The sequence below is a fragment of the Ictidomys tridecemlineatus genome, chromosome 11 (genome assembly GCF_052094955.1).
Source record: "Ictidomys tridecemlineatus isolate mIctTri1 chromosome 11, mIctTri1.hap1, whole genome shotgun sequence".
Taxonomy (NCBI): domain Eukaryota; kingdom Metazoa; phylum Chordata; class Mammalia; order Rodentia; family Sciuridae; genus Ictidomys; species Ictidomys tridecemlineatus.
Window position 1 is genome coordinate 50,249,690 of NC_135487.1, and position 20,034 is coordinate 50,269,723.

General features: G+C 38.6%; 1 protein-coding gene and 1 pseudogene across 1 annotated transcript in view; one reads left to right on the forward strand and one right to left on the reverse strand.

Annotated features, from left to right (window-relative positions):
• The window catches only part of Cachd1 (cache domain containing 1), a 204,412-nt gene that overhangs the window by 10,063 nt on the left and 174,315 nt on the right, over positions 1-20,034 (forward strand). The window lies entirely within an intron of this gene.
• LOC110599425 (zinc finger CCHC-type and RNA-binding motif-containing protein 1 pseudogene) lies at positions 6,819-7,408 on the reverse strand (annotated as a pseudogene).

Consider the following 20,034-nt stretch of genomic DNA (forward strand, 5'->3'; position numbering starts at 1 on the left):
CTTTTCTCCCTGAATTGTCAGATTACTAGGTGTCATGAAATCTGGGAGGGACCACCCTCATTTTACAGTTGACCCATTGTATGGAAGCTGAGACCCAGTGAAAGTACCTCTCTGGAGATTATACCAGTCCAGTAGTTAAGTGGTGGGTTTGAACTCAAGGTGTGATCTTAGGACTTTTGTTTTATTGAGTCTTTTCATGATATTAAACTGAGGGAACCTCTTTTTCCATTTCCTTGGATTGGGAAAAGGGAACCTGACTTCATAGTATACATTCTTATTTGTGCGTGTGTGTGGTACTGGGAATGGAACCTGGGGCCTCCTGCATGCTAGGCAAGTGCTGTACCAATGAGCTGTCCTCTCAGTTCCCACATTCTTCTTTTGAAAAGAAAGTATGCTTAGTTATTTTATGGTTGAGAATTTCAAGCTGATAATTTAATCTGACAGCTGACCAGATTAGATTTTTTTTTTAAATTTTAAGTCTTTACTTAAATACCTAAAAGTCAGTGAGCCACTAAAGAATTTTCAAGCTTCTGAGACTTGTAGAATGTTGTTAGATACTTTAAAAGAACACGTTTAATTGGTCAATGACTATTATTGTGAACCTGTATTGTCAAACTAATTTTCTTATTACAAAGGGAAAGCATTTAAAGCTTAAAAAAAAGAAAGAAAAAGAAAAAGAAAAAAATTGGAGGGGAGGAGCAACTTTGGTTGTTTAGTATTTGTTTATGTAAAAATCCACAGAAAGAAATCCCACCTGTAATTTTCAGCCAAGTTCTATTTTGAAATTGGATTTCATGACTTAACAGCTCTCTCCCTAGTTATTAGGAGTATGAAGTCAGTCTCTCTCTCTCTCTCTCTCTCTCTCTCTCTCTCTCTCTCTCTCTCTCTCTCTCTCTCTCTCTCTCCTTGCAATAATATTATTACTTTGGAGGAATTGTTTATTTGATTTAACAATAAAACAAAATAAGTGTGATTTGAGTATCTTTTTATCTTGCCTCTTTTTTCTGAGTTCAAAGATACTTTTCCTCTACTTAATATTCACATAGTCAACTGAGTTAATTACTGTTTGAAAAGTTCCAACAACTAAATCTGAGAGTGGATCAGCTGAAAAATAGCTTATGGTCCATATTTCCTTGGAAATATTATGCTTTATTGCAATTGCAGCGTAGCAGTCAGTGGAGTAAATTCTTATCTTGTGCACAATAATGTCTTGGTTCTCTTCCAACTGTAACAAAGTCCAAGACAGCATACATTTTTTGCTTGATTCTCCTTGAATTTTTTTTTTAATTTTATTTTTTGCATGGAGTATTTTTAAAAATACTTCGAGGTCCTGGTGGAAGGGCAGTAAAAATGGGCAAGTCAGTGAGAACGAATCTGAATTTTTAATTAGGCTTTGAGTTGTTGCTTCAAAGTGTGGAGACATCATTAGTGATGTAAGTCTTGTTGCATTAGCAGAGACTGACATTTTACTTCAAACGCAGGGAGTGCAGCTGTCCTGTGCAGATAAAAGTTGCCAAGTGCGGAATAGCAAGGTGGATTGGTAGATAATTAGCTGTCCCGCATTACTGCAGTGTGGAGGAAGCCTGCCAGTCATGGGCAGGAAGGAGGAATTATTAGCAGGAGAAAATCCAAGTGTGTCATAAAGCAATTTGGAATCACTTCAGCTGTGGCAGAGCTGATAAGGCTTAAGTTAAGGGAACAACACAAACTGAGTCTCATATATGATGGCCAACTTTGCTTGCTTTCTTTCTTTAAAAATCTTCATTCAAAAGAGGGATGGCCAGAAATTAATGATCCATGAATACCCCAATTCATGAGTCCACCCCAAATTCATTTATAAAAATAATCAGCTTAAAAGAGTCATCATATTTCCACGTTATTGAAAAGAAAATGAGGATTCTATAGAGGAAAAAAATCACAGAGAAGCCATAAAGACTTGGCAATTACTATGCTGTATATAACCATGAAAAAAACCAGTTGGAAGTGTATCACTTCTCTGATACAAATGTAAAGTATTTATAAGTGTTTGAGGATTTTTTTTTTTTTTTTTGGTCCATGTTAGTGGACCATATTAAAAAAAAAAAAAAAAAACGAAACCTCTTCTGTGATAATCAACTCAAATCTGAGAAATTAGAGGTATCTTTCTTATTGGAATTCTAGTCCATCCTCAAACATTTGCTAACTCATAAAGCTTCATGAGACCTTCATGTCTGCTTGGGTTGGTCTCTGTGTGGCCACCTTTGTCTTAATCCCAACCACTTTATTAGTGTCTCTAAAGCCAATGCCCCCTCCAGTGGCCCAGATATGGGGTAGTTATGGGGTTAGGTGCCATGTCTTCTCTGAATGAGATGTCCTTGGCCATTATAGAAGAGAGCCAGTTGTATGCTTTTTGCTGTTTGTTCTGTCCCCTTACTGGGAAACTATTAGTCACAGAGTTGTTGTTATCCTTGGTGGGTTTGGAGGAAAACCTGGAAAACAGGTTTTTGGTTTGGCAATATTGGCTATTTGATCCAGAATTGACTTCACTGATGCTTCTGTGGAAGGGGGAATTGCACTTTTAGTAGACTTGGGAAGGACCATACTGTGTGCTGATTGTGATTGTTATGGATGTTTTAAATTTGAGATCTCTGGATATAGTGTCGATTTACCAGAAAAGAGACTTGGAAATTTATTTTTTATTTGCATGCGTGTACATTCAGATGATAAAGATGGGCAAGAGTTACAAAAATGAAAGCATATACAGATGAAGAGTTTTTAGAGTCTGAGCTCTTACAGGAAAGAGCCCAGACATTTGTCTGTATAGCCTCGGTGTGGTTAGCACTGTCTGTGACATACTGGGAGTACTCAAAGTGGGGACCACAGGAACTGCCCAGCCATTTTTAAATGGTAGACTTTGTAACTTTGTAAGTTATTGTAGCAAAAAAAGAGAAGGACTTTGTAACTTTGTAAGTTATTGTAGCAAAAAAGACTTTGTAACTTTGTAAGTTACCTTTTGCTACTATTTAGCAAATTACCTTGGGCTACCATTTAATGTGTTAATTTCATTACTTCCTCCAGACTTATTGTGAAATGTCTATGACCCTTTACTTGCTACTAAAGATTTAAAATGTTTTAGATAAACACTAGGATTCCAAGTAGTTATTTTGGACCTGATGTCTAATTTATTTGTGGTAGAGAAAGTGGGCTACATTTAGAAATGTAAAAAATAATTTTTTAAAATGTGAAGATACTTTAAAATTATATATATGTGGCCTGGGGTTGTGGCTCAGTGGGAGAGTGCTTACCTTGCACATGTGAGGCACTGAGTTTGATCCTCAGCACCACATAAAATAAATAATTAAATTATATAAACAAAATAAAGGTATTGTGTCCATCTACAACTAAGAAAAAAAATAAAAAAATTAAAAATTACATATATGTGGATCTACTCTATCATAGAGGTTAGAATTTATAAGTTAATTTAACAAATATTGAGCACATACCATGGGCCAGATACTATGCTTTGGTCTTGAGTTTGAGAGAGAGAGATGATTCCTTCTCTTGTGGAATATATAGACCACTAGTGGAAATACATTAAACAAACAATTACAAATAAATATAAATTATAAAGTTTTAGCAGTGTTGTGAAACATAGGACTTTTAGAAAGACTATAGGGGGATAATTTAACAATTTAAGTTGGAGGCTAAGGTTATATCTCAGTATTCAAACTTGCCTAGAATGTGTAAGACATAGGTTTGATCTCCAGCACCTCAAAAAAATATGAATATAAATTATATTATATATATATCATTACTGTGCTTAAAACTCTCTAAAGGTTTCCATTTGACTCTCTGAATAAAACCTCAAATTCCAGTGGCCTTCAAAGGGGGATGGGATCTGGTCCCTGCTACCTTTGTGATTTCATCCCCTCCTTCCACCATTCCACACAGTACTATTCTTTGAACTCTCCAAGTGTGCCCTGTCCCAGAGTTTTTGAAATTGCAGTTCCCTTGGCTGGAGGGGAAAGAAGGCTTTCTCTCTTCAAAACAGCACTCTCTTGCTTTCCCTCCTTCTGCCTCCTCACCCAGTTCATGTGATTATTGCTCTCCCAACCTGTCACAGTGAGCCTTGTGTTCACTGCTGTGTTCCTGTAGAATAGTGCTTACTGGAGGTGGGTGGGTCAGGGCCACAACTAGCTGGGTGGTGTAGGAAGGAATCTGAAGAAGTGACAGGGAGGAGGAGCCACTGAGGAGGGACTGGCAGTTAGCATTCCAATAGGGGAAGAGCCTCCTGGAGTTGAATGGCCAGGACCTTAGGGTACTCAAGAACTGAAAGAAAGCCACTTGGTGACAGCACATCAACAGAAGGGTGTCATTAAGTGAGAACTTGGATTCTTCTTCCCCATCAGCACAAATAGAGTTCTCCCTTTGGGTCGAAAGAGGTCTAGAAGGTAGGGAATCTTTGGCAGGCCATGTTTCTTTTCCAATTGAAACAACAAACCAACCTCTCTAGTTTTGTTAACATGTAAAGTGGAGAAGAATATAAATGTAGCTGAATTATTCTTAAAATACTTTTAAAAAACATTCATGTTTCCCATGTTAACTCTTTTTTTAAAAAAAAAAATATTTTAGTTGTAGATGGACACATACTTTTTATTTACTTATTTTTATGTGGTTGCTGAGGATTGAACCCAGTGCCTCACACGTACTAGGCAAGTGCTTACCACTGAGCTACAACCCCAGCTCCCCCATGTTAAGTCTTGATGAAGTAAATGTCTAGGACCAATTCTGCACATGGTAATGAAGTCCTGCACTAAGGATTCAGGTGTTCCCCTCTCCCAGTATATTACCTTTATTTATTTTTAGATTCGTATATAATAAAATGTACTCTTTTCTTACAGAAGAAAGCAATGATTCCTTTTAATATGGCGTTGAAAGTTCAGAACAAAGTCCTTGTGAAGTGCATCAAACATTCATTTTAAATTTTATTTTTATAATGGTGGCAAAATACACATAACAAAAATTTCAATTGTAACTACTTTAAGTATAAAATTCTGTGCCAGCAAGTACATTTACATAATTGTGCTACCTTCACCACCATCTGTCTCCAGAACTTTCTTATCTCCCCAAACTAAAACTGTACCTATTAAACAACACCTCTTCATTTCCCACTCACTCCTGCCCCTGGTAACCACAGCTCTACCTTTTTCCATAAAGGGATTTGACTATCCTAGGTGCCTCATGTAAGTGGAATAATACAGTAATTGACCTTCTGTAAGTGGTCATTTCACTTCGCGTAGTGTCTTCAGGGTTCATCTATACTGTGAACGTGTGAGAATTCCCTTTCCAAGGCTGAAAAATATTTCATTGTATGTGAATACTGCATTTTCTTTGTTCATTTGTTCATTGATGGCACTGGAGTTCCTTCAACCTTTGGGCAATAATATTATGAATAACATTACTGTGAATGTGGCTATACAAATATCTGTTGGAGTCTCTGGTTTATATCCAAAAGTGAAGTTGTTTCTATGGTGATTTTATGTTTTTGTTGTTGCTGTGGTCATTGTTTTGTTTTGCAGTCCTGAGGATAGAACCCAGGATGCTTTACCCCTGAGCTACAAATCCAGGCCATTTTACAAATTTTATCTGGAGACAGGTCTTACTAGGTTGCCCATGCTGGTGACCTCCTGCCTCAGCCTCCCAAGTAGCTGGGATTAAAGGCATGCACTGGTCCCAGATTTGTTTTTTTAATTTTCTTGATAGTGTATATGAAAATATATCCTTGTTGCACAGTTCTGTGAATTTAAAAAAATACAGTCATATAACCACCACACAGATAAGAACCACAAGAGTATCCTTGACCCTCAAAATGGTCTGGTGCCCCCTTTGTAACCAGCCGTTCCCGATCTGGAATCTTTAAAAACCACATGTATATTCTCTCATCCTTTTTCAGAAGGCCATATAAATAGAAGCATTATGGTATACATCTTGAGTCTTAGCTTCTTTCTGTTAGTACAGTGCATTTGAGGTTTATCCATGTTGTGTGTATCAATAGTCCATTCTTTTTTATTGCTGAGTACTATTCCACTGTAAATGGATAACCACAGTTATCCATTTACCAACTGAGGAACATTTGGGTTTTCTGTTATCAATCCACTATTAAACATCTACTTAAATTTTTTTGTGTGTGAATATAAATTTCTATGTCTCTAGGGTAGAATTGCTGTGCCCTATGTTAAGTGTATGTTATACTTTATAAGAAACTGCTAGTCTATTTTCCAAAAGGTTTTGTGTCACTTTGCTTTCCCCTTAGCACCATCAGAATCCTAGTTGCTGCATAGTCTTACCAAAACTTGGTAGAGGCAATCATTTCCACGTTAACCATTATAACATAGATGAAGTGGTAGCTCATTGTAATTTTAAAAATATCACATTAATAGCTACCTTTTTTATAGCAATAATATTACTATGATAGTTTTTTCTTATTTTTATTCAGATTAGTTTTTTCAAGATTAACTATTACTAACAATTTTGATTTTTAGTATGGTTGGATATTTCTTATTAAGAATGCAACAAAAGCATTTTGGATTTTGGAATATTTGCACATAAATGATAAGATATTTTGGGGATCAGACCTAAGTCAAAACATGAAATTCACTTATGTTTCAAATACACCTTATAACATAAGTTGCTTAGGGCCTCACTAAGTTGCTGAGGTTGGCTTTGAACTCTCGATCCTCCTGCCTTAATCTCCCTAGCCACTGGGATTATAGCCATATGCTGCTTAGCTTAGTTCCAAGGTTTTTTGTTTTAATTCTATTTGCTTAGTAAATACAATTTTAATCACTAAGTTCTTCGGCATCACTGAAAATATGCGCTTTTCTTGATCCTTGGGCATCTTGAATCATCTGATGTTGAGGGACCCCTTCAATGCATGTCCTTTGGTTTTGTTCTTCAATTTTCGCCACCTGGAATGCTATGGCCTTCCTGGGACTGTCAGAAGCAGAAACTTCCCTTCCCCTTCATCTTCACTTTCTTCTACTTTCTCTTCTCCTTCCTTTGTTCTTCTGGTTCAGGATTTGTCTCCCCCTCTTCCTTCTTTGGAGGCTCACATTCTCGGAGCTTACTTTCAAGACAGGTGTAACTTAAGTGTCCATTTTCACTGCATTCATAACACTTGGATTTATCAAAGTAGTTTCTTGTACTTTAGTGTGACTTCAGCCACTCTGCCATTGCCAGTAGCAGTGCTTGCCTTTATCTAGCAAGTAACTGTTGATTGTTTACTGCTCCAGTGCAGTTTTGTGTAGTCTTTATCAAAAAATAAAATAAATGCAACCCCTTTCTCCTTTCCAGTATCTTTGTCTTTGGTTATAATAGCCCTGAGTGTCAGGGAAGATGAGAGCACAGAACTTGTTCCTTCTCCTGCCATTTAAGCATCTCTAGTCCTGCAGGGTCCTTTTAACCAGATGCCATTCCTAGGACTTTTTGGAGAAATGGCCCCTTCCAAGGCTGGAGCAGGGTGGATACCAGATGAGCTTGGAATGTCTTATAAACTGAGGAATATAAGAGTTGATTTTATTTTCTAAAAATATTTTTAGTTGTAGATGGGCACAATACCTTTATTTCATTTATTTATTTTTATGCGGTACTGAGGATCGAACCCAGTGCCTCATACACGCGAGGAGTGCTCTACCACTGAGCCACAACCCCAGACCTCATTTTTACTGTTAATGAAATGAATAATGATGCTGAATATTTTTTTTCAAGAGTCTTCTTGTCATTAATATATCTTCTTCTTCTTCTTCTTTTTCTATTTTGGTGAACTGTTGCAACATTAATACATTTTTTTTGAAGAGTGATTTTTTTTAAAAAAAAAATTTTATGAGTTCTAATCAGTTATACATGACAGTAGAAAGCCCTTTCATACATTGTACACATATGGAGCAGAATTTTTCGCTTCTCTGGTTGTACACGAAGTAGAGTCACACCATTCTTGCAATCATAAATGCACCTAGGGCAATGATGTCGTCTCATTCTACCATCTTTCCTACCTCCTTACCCCACTCCCCAACATTAATGCATTTTAAATGGGGTTTTTGTTGTTAATTAAAAAAACAATTGAATGATGGTCTTTACAGTTGTAGAGTTATACAGTGACCACCACCATCCAGTTTATAACATTTCTATCACTCCCAAAAGTTCCAATGTGCCCATTTGTTATTGTGTTTTGAGTGTATATGTATATATGTGTATATGTGTATATGTATTTAGATGTAAATATTTCCCTGTGAATGCTAAATCCTTCCATTGTAAATTGATTTTTTTCAAGTGACATTCTCACAGGAAATTTTGATTCATTTTTTTATTTAAATAACAATAACATCCAATATTAGCAAGAATAAAGTATAATCCAAGATATATTAAAACCTTGATAAGAGAGTTGAAGATTTTGCAGCTCTCATTTTCAAATAAAAATAAAGAATTATTTCCAATTTCGGGTTAACTGTTGGTTTTTTACTACTCCAGTGCAGTTCTGTGTAGTCTTTATCAAAAAATAGATGTAGATTCTTACACGGAGTCAGCCAGCCAACCTGTTAGAACTGTTGCTTGGCTCTTGTACCAGTTCACTGAACAGAGTTCCTCCCTGCCTTTAGATATTTAAACATGCAAAAATTCAATAGAGGTAATGTCAGCCCCTGACTCCAGTGAAGGACCAGGCGTAGATTCATGTGTTGTTCACCAGAGGCTCTTGGGGAAGCTGATGGGTGGGTGAACTGAGGCTGGAGCTAAGGAAAGAGGACTGCACACAGGACCCTGTGGAGGGAACGGGGTGGTGTTTGAGGGGCTGAATGAAGGTGTTGAGGGAGGATGTCAATGAAGGAAGACAAGAGAGAATAGGATCACTGTGGAGACTAGATTTTATTCTGGCAGAAATGGGAAGCCATTCGAGGGTTTCAGGCCCCAAAGTGGTGGGGTTGACTTTTGCTTTAGAAACAGGCCTCTGGCTGGCTCCATGGCTTTCTTCTCACTCTCTTGGTTTTATCACCCTCTAGCTATTGGCTTTGCTTACAATAACATAAGTGCAGCAATCCCAGTCCTCTTTCGAACACATCACATTCTTCAGAGGAGGGTGCCTGTCTCCCCACTCATTGAAGAACACCTCCATTCACCCTGATTGCACCTTAATGAATACAGGAGGATGGGGTTCCATGTGTTTAAACCACAGTACAATCCTGAAACCAGAGATCTTAGATTTGGATCAATTCCACCCACATTGGACTGCTGCATAATCCAGTGATTTGTACAGCATCGAGGTATCACAAATGTTCACTGCAGTTAACACCGTCACCATCCAATCAATGGCAGTAGAGTATAAGGAATGATTTTGATTGTTCTGACTTATGTTTTAGTTATGATGGACCTCTCTCTCTCTATCTCTATCTCTATCTCTATCTCTATCATCTCTATCTCTATCTCTATCTCTATCTCTATCTCTATCTCTATCTCTATCTCTCTGCCTCTGTCTCCTAGTGGCACTGGTGATTGTTTTGTGTAGTCTTTATCAACAGAGGTATTCTATCACTGAACCACATCCAGCTGATGGGCTTTTAAGCACATGTTACCATACCTGGCCAGGTTCCCCTCTCTCTCAAAACAGAACAAAACAGCCCCCCCCCCCAAAAAAAATAGTGGGCTGGGAGTGTGTCTCAATAGAGCACTTGTGTCTCGGTAGAGTACTTGCCTAATATTCTCTGAGACCCTGGGTTTGTTTCCATACTGCACGTACATATGTGTGTACATACACACACAATCAATTGATTATAGACAGTTCCCAAATTAGAATTATTGACTCATGGTTTTGTTTTGTTTTGTTTTTACTTTAGGATGGTACATATGTGATATGTATTCAGTAGAAAGTATACTTCTTCTCTTATGGATCTTTTCTGGGGGTTAGTGGTATGCCATAGGATAGTGTACTGATTCTGAGAGCTACAGTGAGCCACAAGTCCCAGCCAGACATGTGATCTATCATGAAGGCCATGAGCCAACAGTGCACAGTGTAACGTGTTGCGAGTATTTTTTTTTTATATTGTATTTTGTATTTTCACATCCCATCGTGTCTCCAAAATTCCCATCTCTGTGTGTACATGAGATACTCAACACTTTGTTACAAAATAGGCTTTGTGTTAGATGGTTTTGCCCAAGTGTAGGCTAAGAGTGTTCTGAAGTGCTTCAAGCAGAACAAGCTAAACTATGATATTTGGTATGTTAAATCTATTTTTGACATAATTCAATTTATGATGACTTTATATAAAAAGGATATAATCCCTTTGTAAGCTGAGGAGCATCTGTATCTTCTGAGTATTGCCATACCTAATCTCAAGGGAGTCCTGAGACATAGTACATACATGATGATGTTAAGTCAACAATGAGTATCTGGGATAGCTTAATCGATTAGGTTAGGAGAAGAATCCAAATCAATTAGTTTAAAAGGCAATTTCAATACTCTAACATATCAGAATATAATTTTTAACTATTTGTAAAATGATTATGGTTTGGAGTTGCCTGTTTACATTTTCTAAACATATTATTACAGATAGAACTTAACAACATAACATGTTTTATAGACAGAATCATGTTCTTAACTATGTAGTGGCAGATACTTCTCTAATCTGGGTTTTGCAAATTTCCATTTTTTTTTTGTTTTCTATCAATCTCTCTTTGGATTCCTATCTCTAATTTCTTGTTTGATTGTGACTGTCTATGATGATGTTCAAAAAGTTACAAACAGATTTGCTACTTTAGGGTGTAAACTTAACCTACTGTTGTTCACTTAGTTATTGAAACTAAATGATAGTTAATATATTTTCAAATAAATGAATACAAATTTTATTTAATTTTAATAAATGATTTTTAAGAGTTGTACAGTTTCCAAAACAATTAGTATCTCTTTTGTACATTTATGTTTTGGTCATTTATTTAGAATTCATTGTATAGGGATTCTCATTATGACATAGTAAAATATTTTCAAGGAGGTAAAGTGTGAGGACTTTCCTTTTTAAATTAATTTTTCTCAAAGTCCATTTTCTATTTCTTGTTATTCAAGAGTTAATATAAGATTTGTAGGTAAAAAAATGCTTTAGTTAGAAATTATTGTGGTTTTTGTTGTTGTTTGTTTTTGTTTTTGTTTTAATATCCCCAGCCCTTTTTACTTTTTATTTTGAGAGAGGGTTTTGCTAAATTGCCCAGACTGGCCTGGAAATCGCCATCTTTTTGCCTCAGCATTCCCAGTTGTTGAGATTACAGGCGTGCACCAGCATAACTGGATAAGCATAAATAGTATTGTGTTGCTATTTCCCAAAATACCTGATATTGAATGAAAAGGTGAGAGGTCTGCTAACCTAACTGCATTGTTCTCCTATAATTCTTTCTTTCAGCTCACTTGAAAAGTGCTTAAAATCTGTCAAGCAGTATGGCTTATTCAATATTAAGCACATCCTTGGTATCTGTGGGGGATTGTTCCAGGACTCACCACAAATACAAAAGTCAGGGACACTCAAGTCCTGGGTATAAAATGGCATAGTATTTGCATATGAACTACGCAAATCCTCCTATATATTTTAAATCATCTCTAAATTACTTATAATACCCACTATAGTACAAATAGTTGTTATACTGTATTTTTTTAGGAAATAATAAGAAGGAAAAAAAACCCAATTCAATATAGACACAATTTTTTTCTAATATTTTCTCTTGCTTGGTTGTGTCCATTTATGTGAAGCCTGCAGTTATAGACAGGGACTATATCTTCATTTCATTAGTATCTGACTTTTATACATTGGTTCCCTTAGTTGTTATACTAAAAAAATATTATCTAGACACTGGACTATTCTTATATTTATTGTCACATTAAAATTCTACAAATGCCTTTTTTTCCTCAAAAGCATTCACATTATGACATAATACCATTAGAGACTTGGGGAGGCTAGGTATGCAGTGGCAGAGCACCGACCTAGCTAGTGCAAGGCCCTGAGTTTCATCCCCAACACCGCTCACACACACACACACACACACACGCCCTGGGTTCATCCCTAACACCACACACACACACACACACACACACACACACACACACCCACGCCCTGGGTTCATCCCTAGCAACACACACACACACCCACACACACATGCCCTGGGTTCATCCCTGGTAACATGCACACACACACACACACACACACACACCCTGGGTTCATCCCTAGCAACACACACACACTCACACACACACACTCACACAGTGTTTTGTGGGAGATTCACCAATGATTTTCACAATAAAACAGTCCAAGCAGGAAAATTAGGTAAATATTGAAATGAGCAAAGACTCATTTAACATAAAGCTTCATTTAATGTGTACTACCAGCCGAGCATTCTGGGAGATGCTGAAGACAGCCACCCAAATACAGCCCTGATTTTCTGGAGTGAACATTCTGCTGGGGAGAATAGTTGGCAAGCAGGCTGAGAACAGCAGGGGACGAGGGTCAGTTCAGAGAAATGATTTGTAAACAGTGCTCATAACCTTTGCTTCATGGATACAGATAGGTCATGTGCCCTGGAGGACCATTTCTGGGGGATTAACTCTCTTCAGGCTAGTTTGTCTCGAGCTGTATTTCTTATTTATGGCATTTTTAGACAACTCACAAGTGGCCTGTAAACAATTACCATGCTTCACTCTTCCTCTGTGTGTTTCCTGTAAACTCTCAAGTTTTTTTCTTTCTTTTATAGCTCAGCTGCCAGTTGCCCTGAGACTTTCTCCATTCCACACCCCGCTAGGACTGCCCTGGCAGGAATACCTACCTTCTGGAAGGCTCTGTGGATCTGCTTTTGAAGGAGGCATGAGTCCTTCAAACTAAAAGCCATTTTTAAGTAACAGAGGCCTTCCCTGAAGGAAGCAGGGGACATGAATGGTTCCAGCAAGCCCCAGTTTGCAAACACTGGCTTCCAAAGCTCATTTAGAAGTCTGTTGCTTGGAACAATATTCACTCAGAGAGGTTATAAAAGCAGACCCAGTTCTCAGGCCAACTCACAAAAGCCTCTTCAGAGAAATGGATTTTAAGCCAAGCTCTCTCACTGTCCTTATGAACCTCAAATTCCTCACTGTAAAAATTGGGGATATGCTCATCATTGTTGCAGGGTTGAATGAGGAGGTTTGTTAGATTATCTAGCACAATGCCTGATGCCAGAGGTCTCCAGAAGTGTTAGCTTTTTTTCTTTATGTGCAGGCAGATATTACTGGTTCTTCAGAATTAAATGTTCCACTCCTCACTTCTGAATTTTGAACAATTGGTAGGATCATAGGTTTGTGGGGTTGAAAAATGAGTAGGACAACTCTCCAATGTCATTCAAGTGGGAAAAGAGGGAAGTGCTATAATACAGGTAACTACCATTTATTGAGCATTTACTATGCTGTAATGCCGTAATAAGTACAGGTTAAATACTGGCTAGTATCACTTAACTCAGACACATGTCAGTGGACCAAGCTGCTTGCCTAGTGTGTGTGCCTGATTGCCTTGGCTGAAGGTATAAATAGCTCCAAGTTCTTTCAGCTTAGCCCCTGTCCATCAGTGAAGAATGATTATTTGGGGATATTTTTTTGTCTGTCACTCAGCAGTTTCAGCAAAAAGATTCATTTCAAATTCCCAAAGGGCAAAAGCGACATTCTCTTTGGTTCCTGCAGGTCTGGCTGGGCCTGGTTTCCTCTTGAAATGCCTCCCTGTGATGTTATGACTTAAAAGATGGAGGGCTGTTTGATCCAAGCCCGGGATTTGTTAGCTACAGGGTTTTTGTTAATAGAAAACACTCACACACCTCCAAGGGGGGAGAAATTAAAGCACATACTTCCTTCTCTCTGACCTCTGAACCTTTGCCATTTACATCAAACACTCTCTGGGAGAGAACGCTAAGTTAATAATCTGTGATAGTGCCCTGTCTAACCGGTCTCAATTTCAACTCGGCATTTTCTCCTCAAACTGATGAGTTCCCATCTCTGGAGATGTGTGTGTGCTCTAGAGGTCTAAACAGAGGCAATGTGCTTAGGAACGCAGAGCATGGCTCACACAGTGTTCTTCATGCCCCAGGATTCAGAGTTCTCTCAACTTTCAAGAATTAACTGGGCAGTGGTTGGTTGTACAATGGCCAAATGACGTGGCCTCTCCATACCTTGATTCCTTTATCTGCAAAATGGGGATTTTACCTAACCTTGGGGGCAGTTGTAGTGAAGACTAAAGGAAAGAATCTGTATGAAAGCACTATGTTCTGTGCTCTTTAGTTACAACCTTTTGTTCTCAGGGGAAGTCAGCAAATTGTGGTGAGAAATAGGTCCAGAGCAACATTTGCTCTTTGAAAAGGTAGGCCTAAAAAAAGCACCGGCCCTTTAACTTCCAGGACACTTTCAAACCTGTGGGGTTCTTGTGTAAAAATTGAAAGACAAAATTTAGAAAAACTTTGCTTAAGTGATTTTTAAAAAGTTATTATTTAACCTGTTAAATAATCAGTAGAGACCAATATGATCTGACTCTAATATTAATAATGCCTTAAATTTGCTACCTTGCTTTAGGGCGTGGGCAGGGGTTACTCTTAGCAGTCCAAACTGTAAATGTTCAGAGCAACAAATGTCAAGGTCCTTCTATCTAGTAGCCCAAAGCAGTGGGAAAAGAGATGCCTTTCTTCAAAAACTGCTCCCTCTTTTTTTCTTTTAATTAATAAAAACTAACAGTGAGACACTATGCTTGCTGTATTAAAATCATGTAACAGTGTACACCAATTGATTTTCTTAAAGACCTTTTATTCACTTTTTTTGCTTGTTTTTTTGCTGCTCTAGAGAATGTCTACAGAACTTCACACACACTAGGCAAGTACTTTGCCACCAAGCTACATCCCCAGCTCCTTTTTGTTTTGAGACAGCATCTTACCAAGTTGCCTAGGCTGTCCTCAGACCTGTGATCCTCCTACCTCACCCTCCCAAGTAGCTGAGATTACAGGTGTGTACCACGGTGCTTGGCCATTACTTTTCTTTCTTGACTATAGGAACTCAGAAATTCCCCCTGAATATATCTCCGTAAATTAAATAAGGGGGGAGATATATTTTTTTTCTTTAGAAGTTTGGAAACAGAGGTAAAGAAAATCGGTTCCATCTAGGCAGTATTAATCATTTGGAAAAAGAAGAGGAGGATTGAACAAGCTACTGTATTCCTGCAGTAAAAACAAATCTGTATTTGAGAGATAGTTCTTCTCAGCGAAAGTCCATTGGCAATCTTTGCTGCTTGCGGAATAAGGACATTTTTTATAACTTGTGAAAACTCTGGGGAAAGGCAGCCTTCGTTCTGATAGCATGGCGTTGGGTGCTGTCATTGTTATTACACATGCCTTTGGTCAGCAGCGTTGTACCTGGGTACCCCCTTTTCCAGGCTTTGTTCATGTGTCTGTTGGTGTCCTGGCCAACACCAGCTGGATCTCTGCAGTCCAGTCTCACAGGAACACCCTTTTCTGTTCATCACAGAATATCCTGGCGGTGTTCTAACCCTCATCCTTTGCCACACACAGAGCCACTGGCCTCCTTCTTATCCAGAACCTGTGCTGATCCTAGCATGCTGTGGTGGCACCCTGCTTATTCAATCTTTTGAGTTATCATAAATGCAAAAAAAAAAAAAAAAAGGTAGCATCTGCTGCTGGGGCTCCCTGAGTGTGTTTATTGTCCACTTATCTTCTACCATAAAAGTGATCATCACGTCCATTTTTTCTTAGCCTGGCTTCCTACTGGTGAGCCATGGAAAACACTGGTTTGAAGAGGGCACTGTGTTCATCCATGTGGGGTCACCCCTGGTGTTGCCTTCTCTAGATGGTTGCCTCTGTTTTTTTTACTGCTCCTTTGTGACCCCCACAGAACTGTGCCCTTGTCCTGGTGAGCTTCTTGGGGGTTGAGACTAAGTCCATTTAACCTAGGACCAGAGTGGGTGCTCAGTCAGGGCCAAATGAATTAATGAATTTGGAAGCAAAACCTTGGGGAGCTACCTAATCTCTCCAGATCACTCTCCTCACCTAGTACAAGGGGGTAAATAATACTTTCTTCACAGAGCTGTTATATCGAACCAGATATCTCTGAAATCCTTTTGTGAATTATAAAATAATCTATCTTATAAGAATTTGGAAATACTTGTTCAGCCTTCTTGTTTTATCTTTTCCGCATCTAGGTAAGAGGACATTCTATGTATTATTGCATATGAGCTTACTCTTTGGTAACATTGATCCCCAGGAGGACATAATCATAAAGAAGTAACCAGGTGAAGAGCTTAGTCATTTATTAAGCCATTGATAATCTGGGCACTTCAGCTAATATATTCTGGGGAAATGTATCATACATTTTATGGGGAAATTACTTATTACATTTTGTACTTCCCACTCCATAGATTTGAGGGACAGGGAGCCATTAGGCCTCTCTTCTCATGACTTACGCATTGCAAGGAACATTTCCAAAGGGTTATGGCCCATAACCGGGCCGTGTGAGAAAGTGTGCCAATGTCTGGAGGCATCCTTGCAGATACCAACTAACTCAGCCTGCGAGCTGCAGCAGCCTCATTGGACATTTTATCTACACCTTTCTTTCCCTGGGAATTACCAAGGAGGGGGGAGGCTCCCTGCTACTAATTTTAAATCTTCCCTCCTCCCAGCCACGTACACCTTTTCTCCTCCCTGCCGTGGACTTAAACACATTTTTCGGGGCTGCTTTAGTGAGCTCATGGTCCTCATAATCTCCTTAGAGAAGTGTATGCACATTAAGGGGACGTATTTAATAGACACAGCGCCTCTGTGAAAGAATGCTTTGTGGAAGGGAGCCTTTGTGTATTTCTCCATCTCGCAGCAGTTCCTGGGGCGCTTCCCAAGTCTCCCTGACACTGAATGGCAGGGCTGGGAAGGACCTTGCTCCAGAATAATGGGAGGGGGTGCTGGGGCAGGGGCAGGGAGGAGGCCAGCATTGGAATGCGGAGACCATGGTATTGGCTCTCCAGGGTTGAGCATCTTAACATTTTCTCTTCTTCTTACCCCCAGCTGGGGACTTTGCATTTTCAATGAGAGCCCCTCTACCCTGAGCTCCAGTGAAAGTGGATCACTTTAAGCCTGCAACAATGATGGTTTCTTATCCTCTTAGTTAATGCTTTAGATAACTTTCTTTTAGACCAGGTAGGGGCTTGTAATGTGGGACTGTGGCTCTGGCTTTGCCTGGTAAGGCATGTGAAATTTTCTCATCTCTTCTAACCATCTCTCCCCATTCTCCAGCTTTCTCTTAATTTTAAATAAATCTTTGCATTTGTATATGTGGATGTGCAATGCTCTGTTAGTGTCCTATCATGAACAGCTGTCAATGAGAGAATTTACTTATAAATGATAACATCCCCCACATCTCAAAGCTGTTAGACAAAGGATTTACACTTTCTCTTCCCTTAAATTTAATTTGTAAACTCCAGTCTAGACATTGACCAAGGGAAGCTCTTTAATTCACTTATGGTAAAACCACAAAGATTATGCCTGATAGTGGTTCCTCAAATATTCAAGAAAAAAATATTCTCAATATTTTAAAGATAAGACTTAGCCATAGTGCTCATTTGGGGGGCACCTTTCAAGAACCAGGTTAGAATTTCTCTTTTTAATGCAGATGGCTATTGACTTCAGAAACAGTAAATATTTTATCCAAGATGTGAAAGTCACAAAGCAGTAGAGGTGGGATTTAAATGTAATCAGCCTCTGCCTGAACACTTAGGTTAATTACATTAAATGATTCAGCACTTAATGAGTCCTGTAGTATTTGCTGTTTGCTTGAATCTTATTTCTTGGTGTAGAAAGCTCTGGAGAATATAGGCATGGGTTAGTAGAGAAACTGTGTTTTTTGTGCCACTCAGTCAAGAGGAAATACTTTACAGATGCAGCAGGGAAGGCATGTTTGTGCATCTCACTCCTCTCTCCTAAAGAGGCTTGTATGGAATACCTCTCCTCCACTCGCTGCTCAGGGAGAATGGAATAGATGTGGAAGCAATTTGAAAACCGGAAATGAATGCACATGTAAAGTTTTATTGTCATCCCCGATAGGATGGGAAGAGAGAAAAGGAAAGAAAACCTGAGAACAGAATGCTACATTCCAATCTCAAGTAAGTTTTTTTAGTAAGCAATGTCTACCGTAAATTCTGAAATTATTTCCTGATATGTTTGGAAAAGCTCCCCTGTGTACTTGAAGTTGATTTCTTCTTGACTTTCTCCTTTGAAACAGATAAAGTGACTGCTGTTATGGTTCACATAGTCTCTTTGTAGACTTGAGAGACTGTCAAGGGCTTCCTTGTGAAGTCCAAGTGATTTATTGTGTGCAAAGGTGTGTCCCCAGTGTACTGGTTCCATCTACCTAGATTAAGTTTGGTGGATAGAATCTGTCCTCAGTTGTTGATTGGGAAAGACACACATGAACAGGAAGAGAAGTAATACAAAGCTATTTTTATTTGAATTAGAGCTAAAGAATCATGATTTTTTTTTTTGACCCCAAGTTAGTATAATGAGCTTTCAAAGTGTCCCTAGTAAGTACTAAGTCACCATCTTCTTCTTATTAGTCTACTTAGTTTTCCCTTTTAGCTTTCCTACAGGTTTATGATTGTGTCTCCCTCTTTGTCCATTTCTTCTCAGGATTGTCATTTACAAGGAAATAGAACAAAAGTTGAAATATCTAATTCATTTCTTTAAAATAAAGAACATGTATGGACTTCTCACCCTTTTTGTTGGCTGGGACATTGGTAGCTCTATTTTAGTTTTACTATAATATATTTGAATAGCTTTGAATGTACTGCCAAAGGCAAGAGGGCACTTAAAACCTTTCCATTTTGTAGTGATTTGTTTGCCAAGCTGGCTGCTGTCCCAGACGGTGCATCCCTGAACATGGGTAGTGGTGAAAGCGACTTGATGTTTAGTGTTTGTTTGAACCACATTGAGAGTAGGCTTTGAAATATATGGGATGGTTTGCTTCTGCTAATGAGCTCAAGGTTCTATAAAGGATGCCAGGATTGTATGAAATTGCCCCACCTTAGTCTTACTGGAAATATTTTGATTGCTTTTTTTTAAAAAAGCTTCTTAGTACTAGTAGGATTTAAGTTACTCCTACCTGGAATATCTGAGGCATTGTATGCTGGAGAGTGGAGAAAAATCTAGTAATCTTTGAGCTAGGAAACCATCTTCTGCATCTGACTCTACATCTGGCTGATCACTTAGCTTCTCAGTGATATGGTTTCCTCCTGCAATCTACTAGAACCCTTCCTGGTCTAATTTCCTAAGATTATGTTCGGACTCCAAGTTTCCTAGTCCCTTAGGAAACTTAAAATACTTGTCATACTTGAAATTATGGTAAATCATAGTGTGTAAAATTCACTGACTTGAGGTGAAAATGGAATGAACTGTTATGGTTTAGATATGAGGTGTCCCCCAGAAGCTTATGTGTGAGATAATACAACAATGTTCAGAGGTTAAATGATTAGATTATGAGAGGTGTAACCTAATTGTTGGATGAATCCACTGATGTGGATTAATTTGATGGTAACTGTAGGCAAGTGGGGGTGCGGCTAGAGGAGGTAGGTAACTGGAGTCATTTCTTCGGGGTTTGTATTTTGTCCCTGGAGAGTGAATCTTTCTCTCTGCTTCTTGGTGCCATATCTTAAGCTACTTTCCTCTGCTGGCACCCTTCTGCCACGATGTTCCACCTCACCTCACTTTGGGCCCACAGCCATGGAGTCAGTCAGCCGTGAACTGAACCTCTGAAGCCATGAGTCAAAATAAACTTTTCTCCCTTCACATTGTTCTTGTCAGGTTTTTGATCACAGCAACACAAAGCTGATAAAACATGTAGAGTAAATTTCTGTTCTACCTAATAAGTTTTACTTATTTGCTTATATTTGCGGTACAGGGAATAGAACCCAAGGGTACCCTTCCTCTGAGCTACATGCCCAGCCCTTTTTATTTTGTATTTTGAGACAGGGT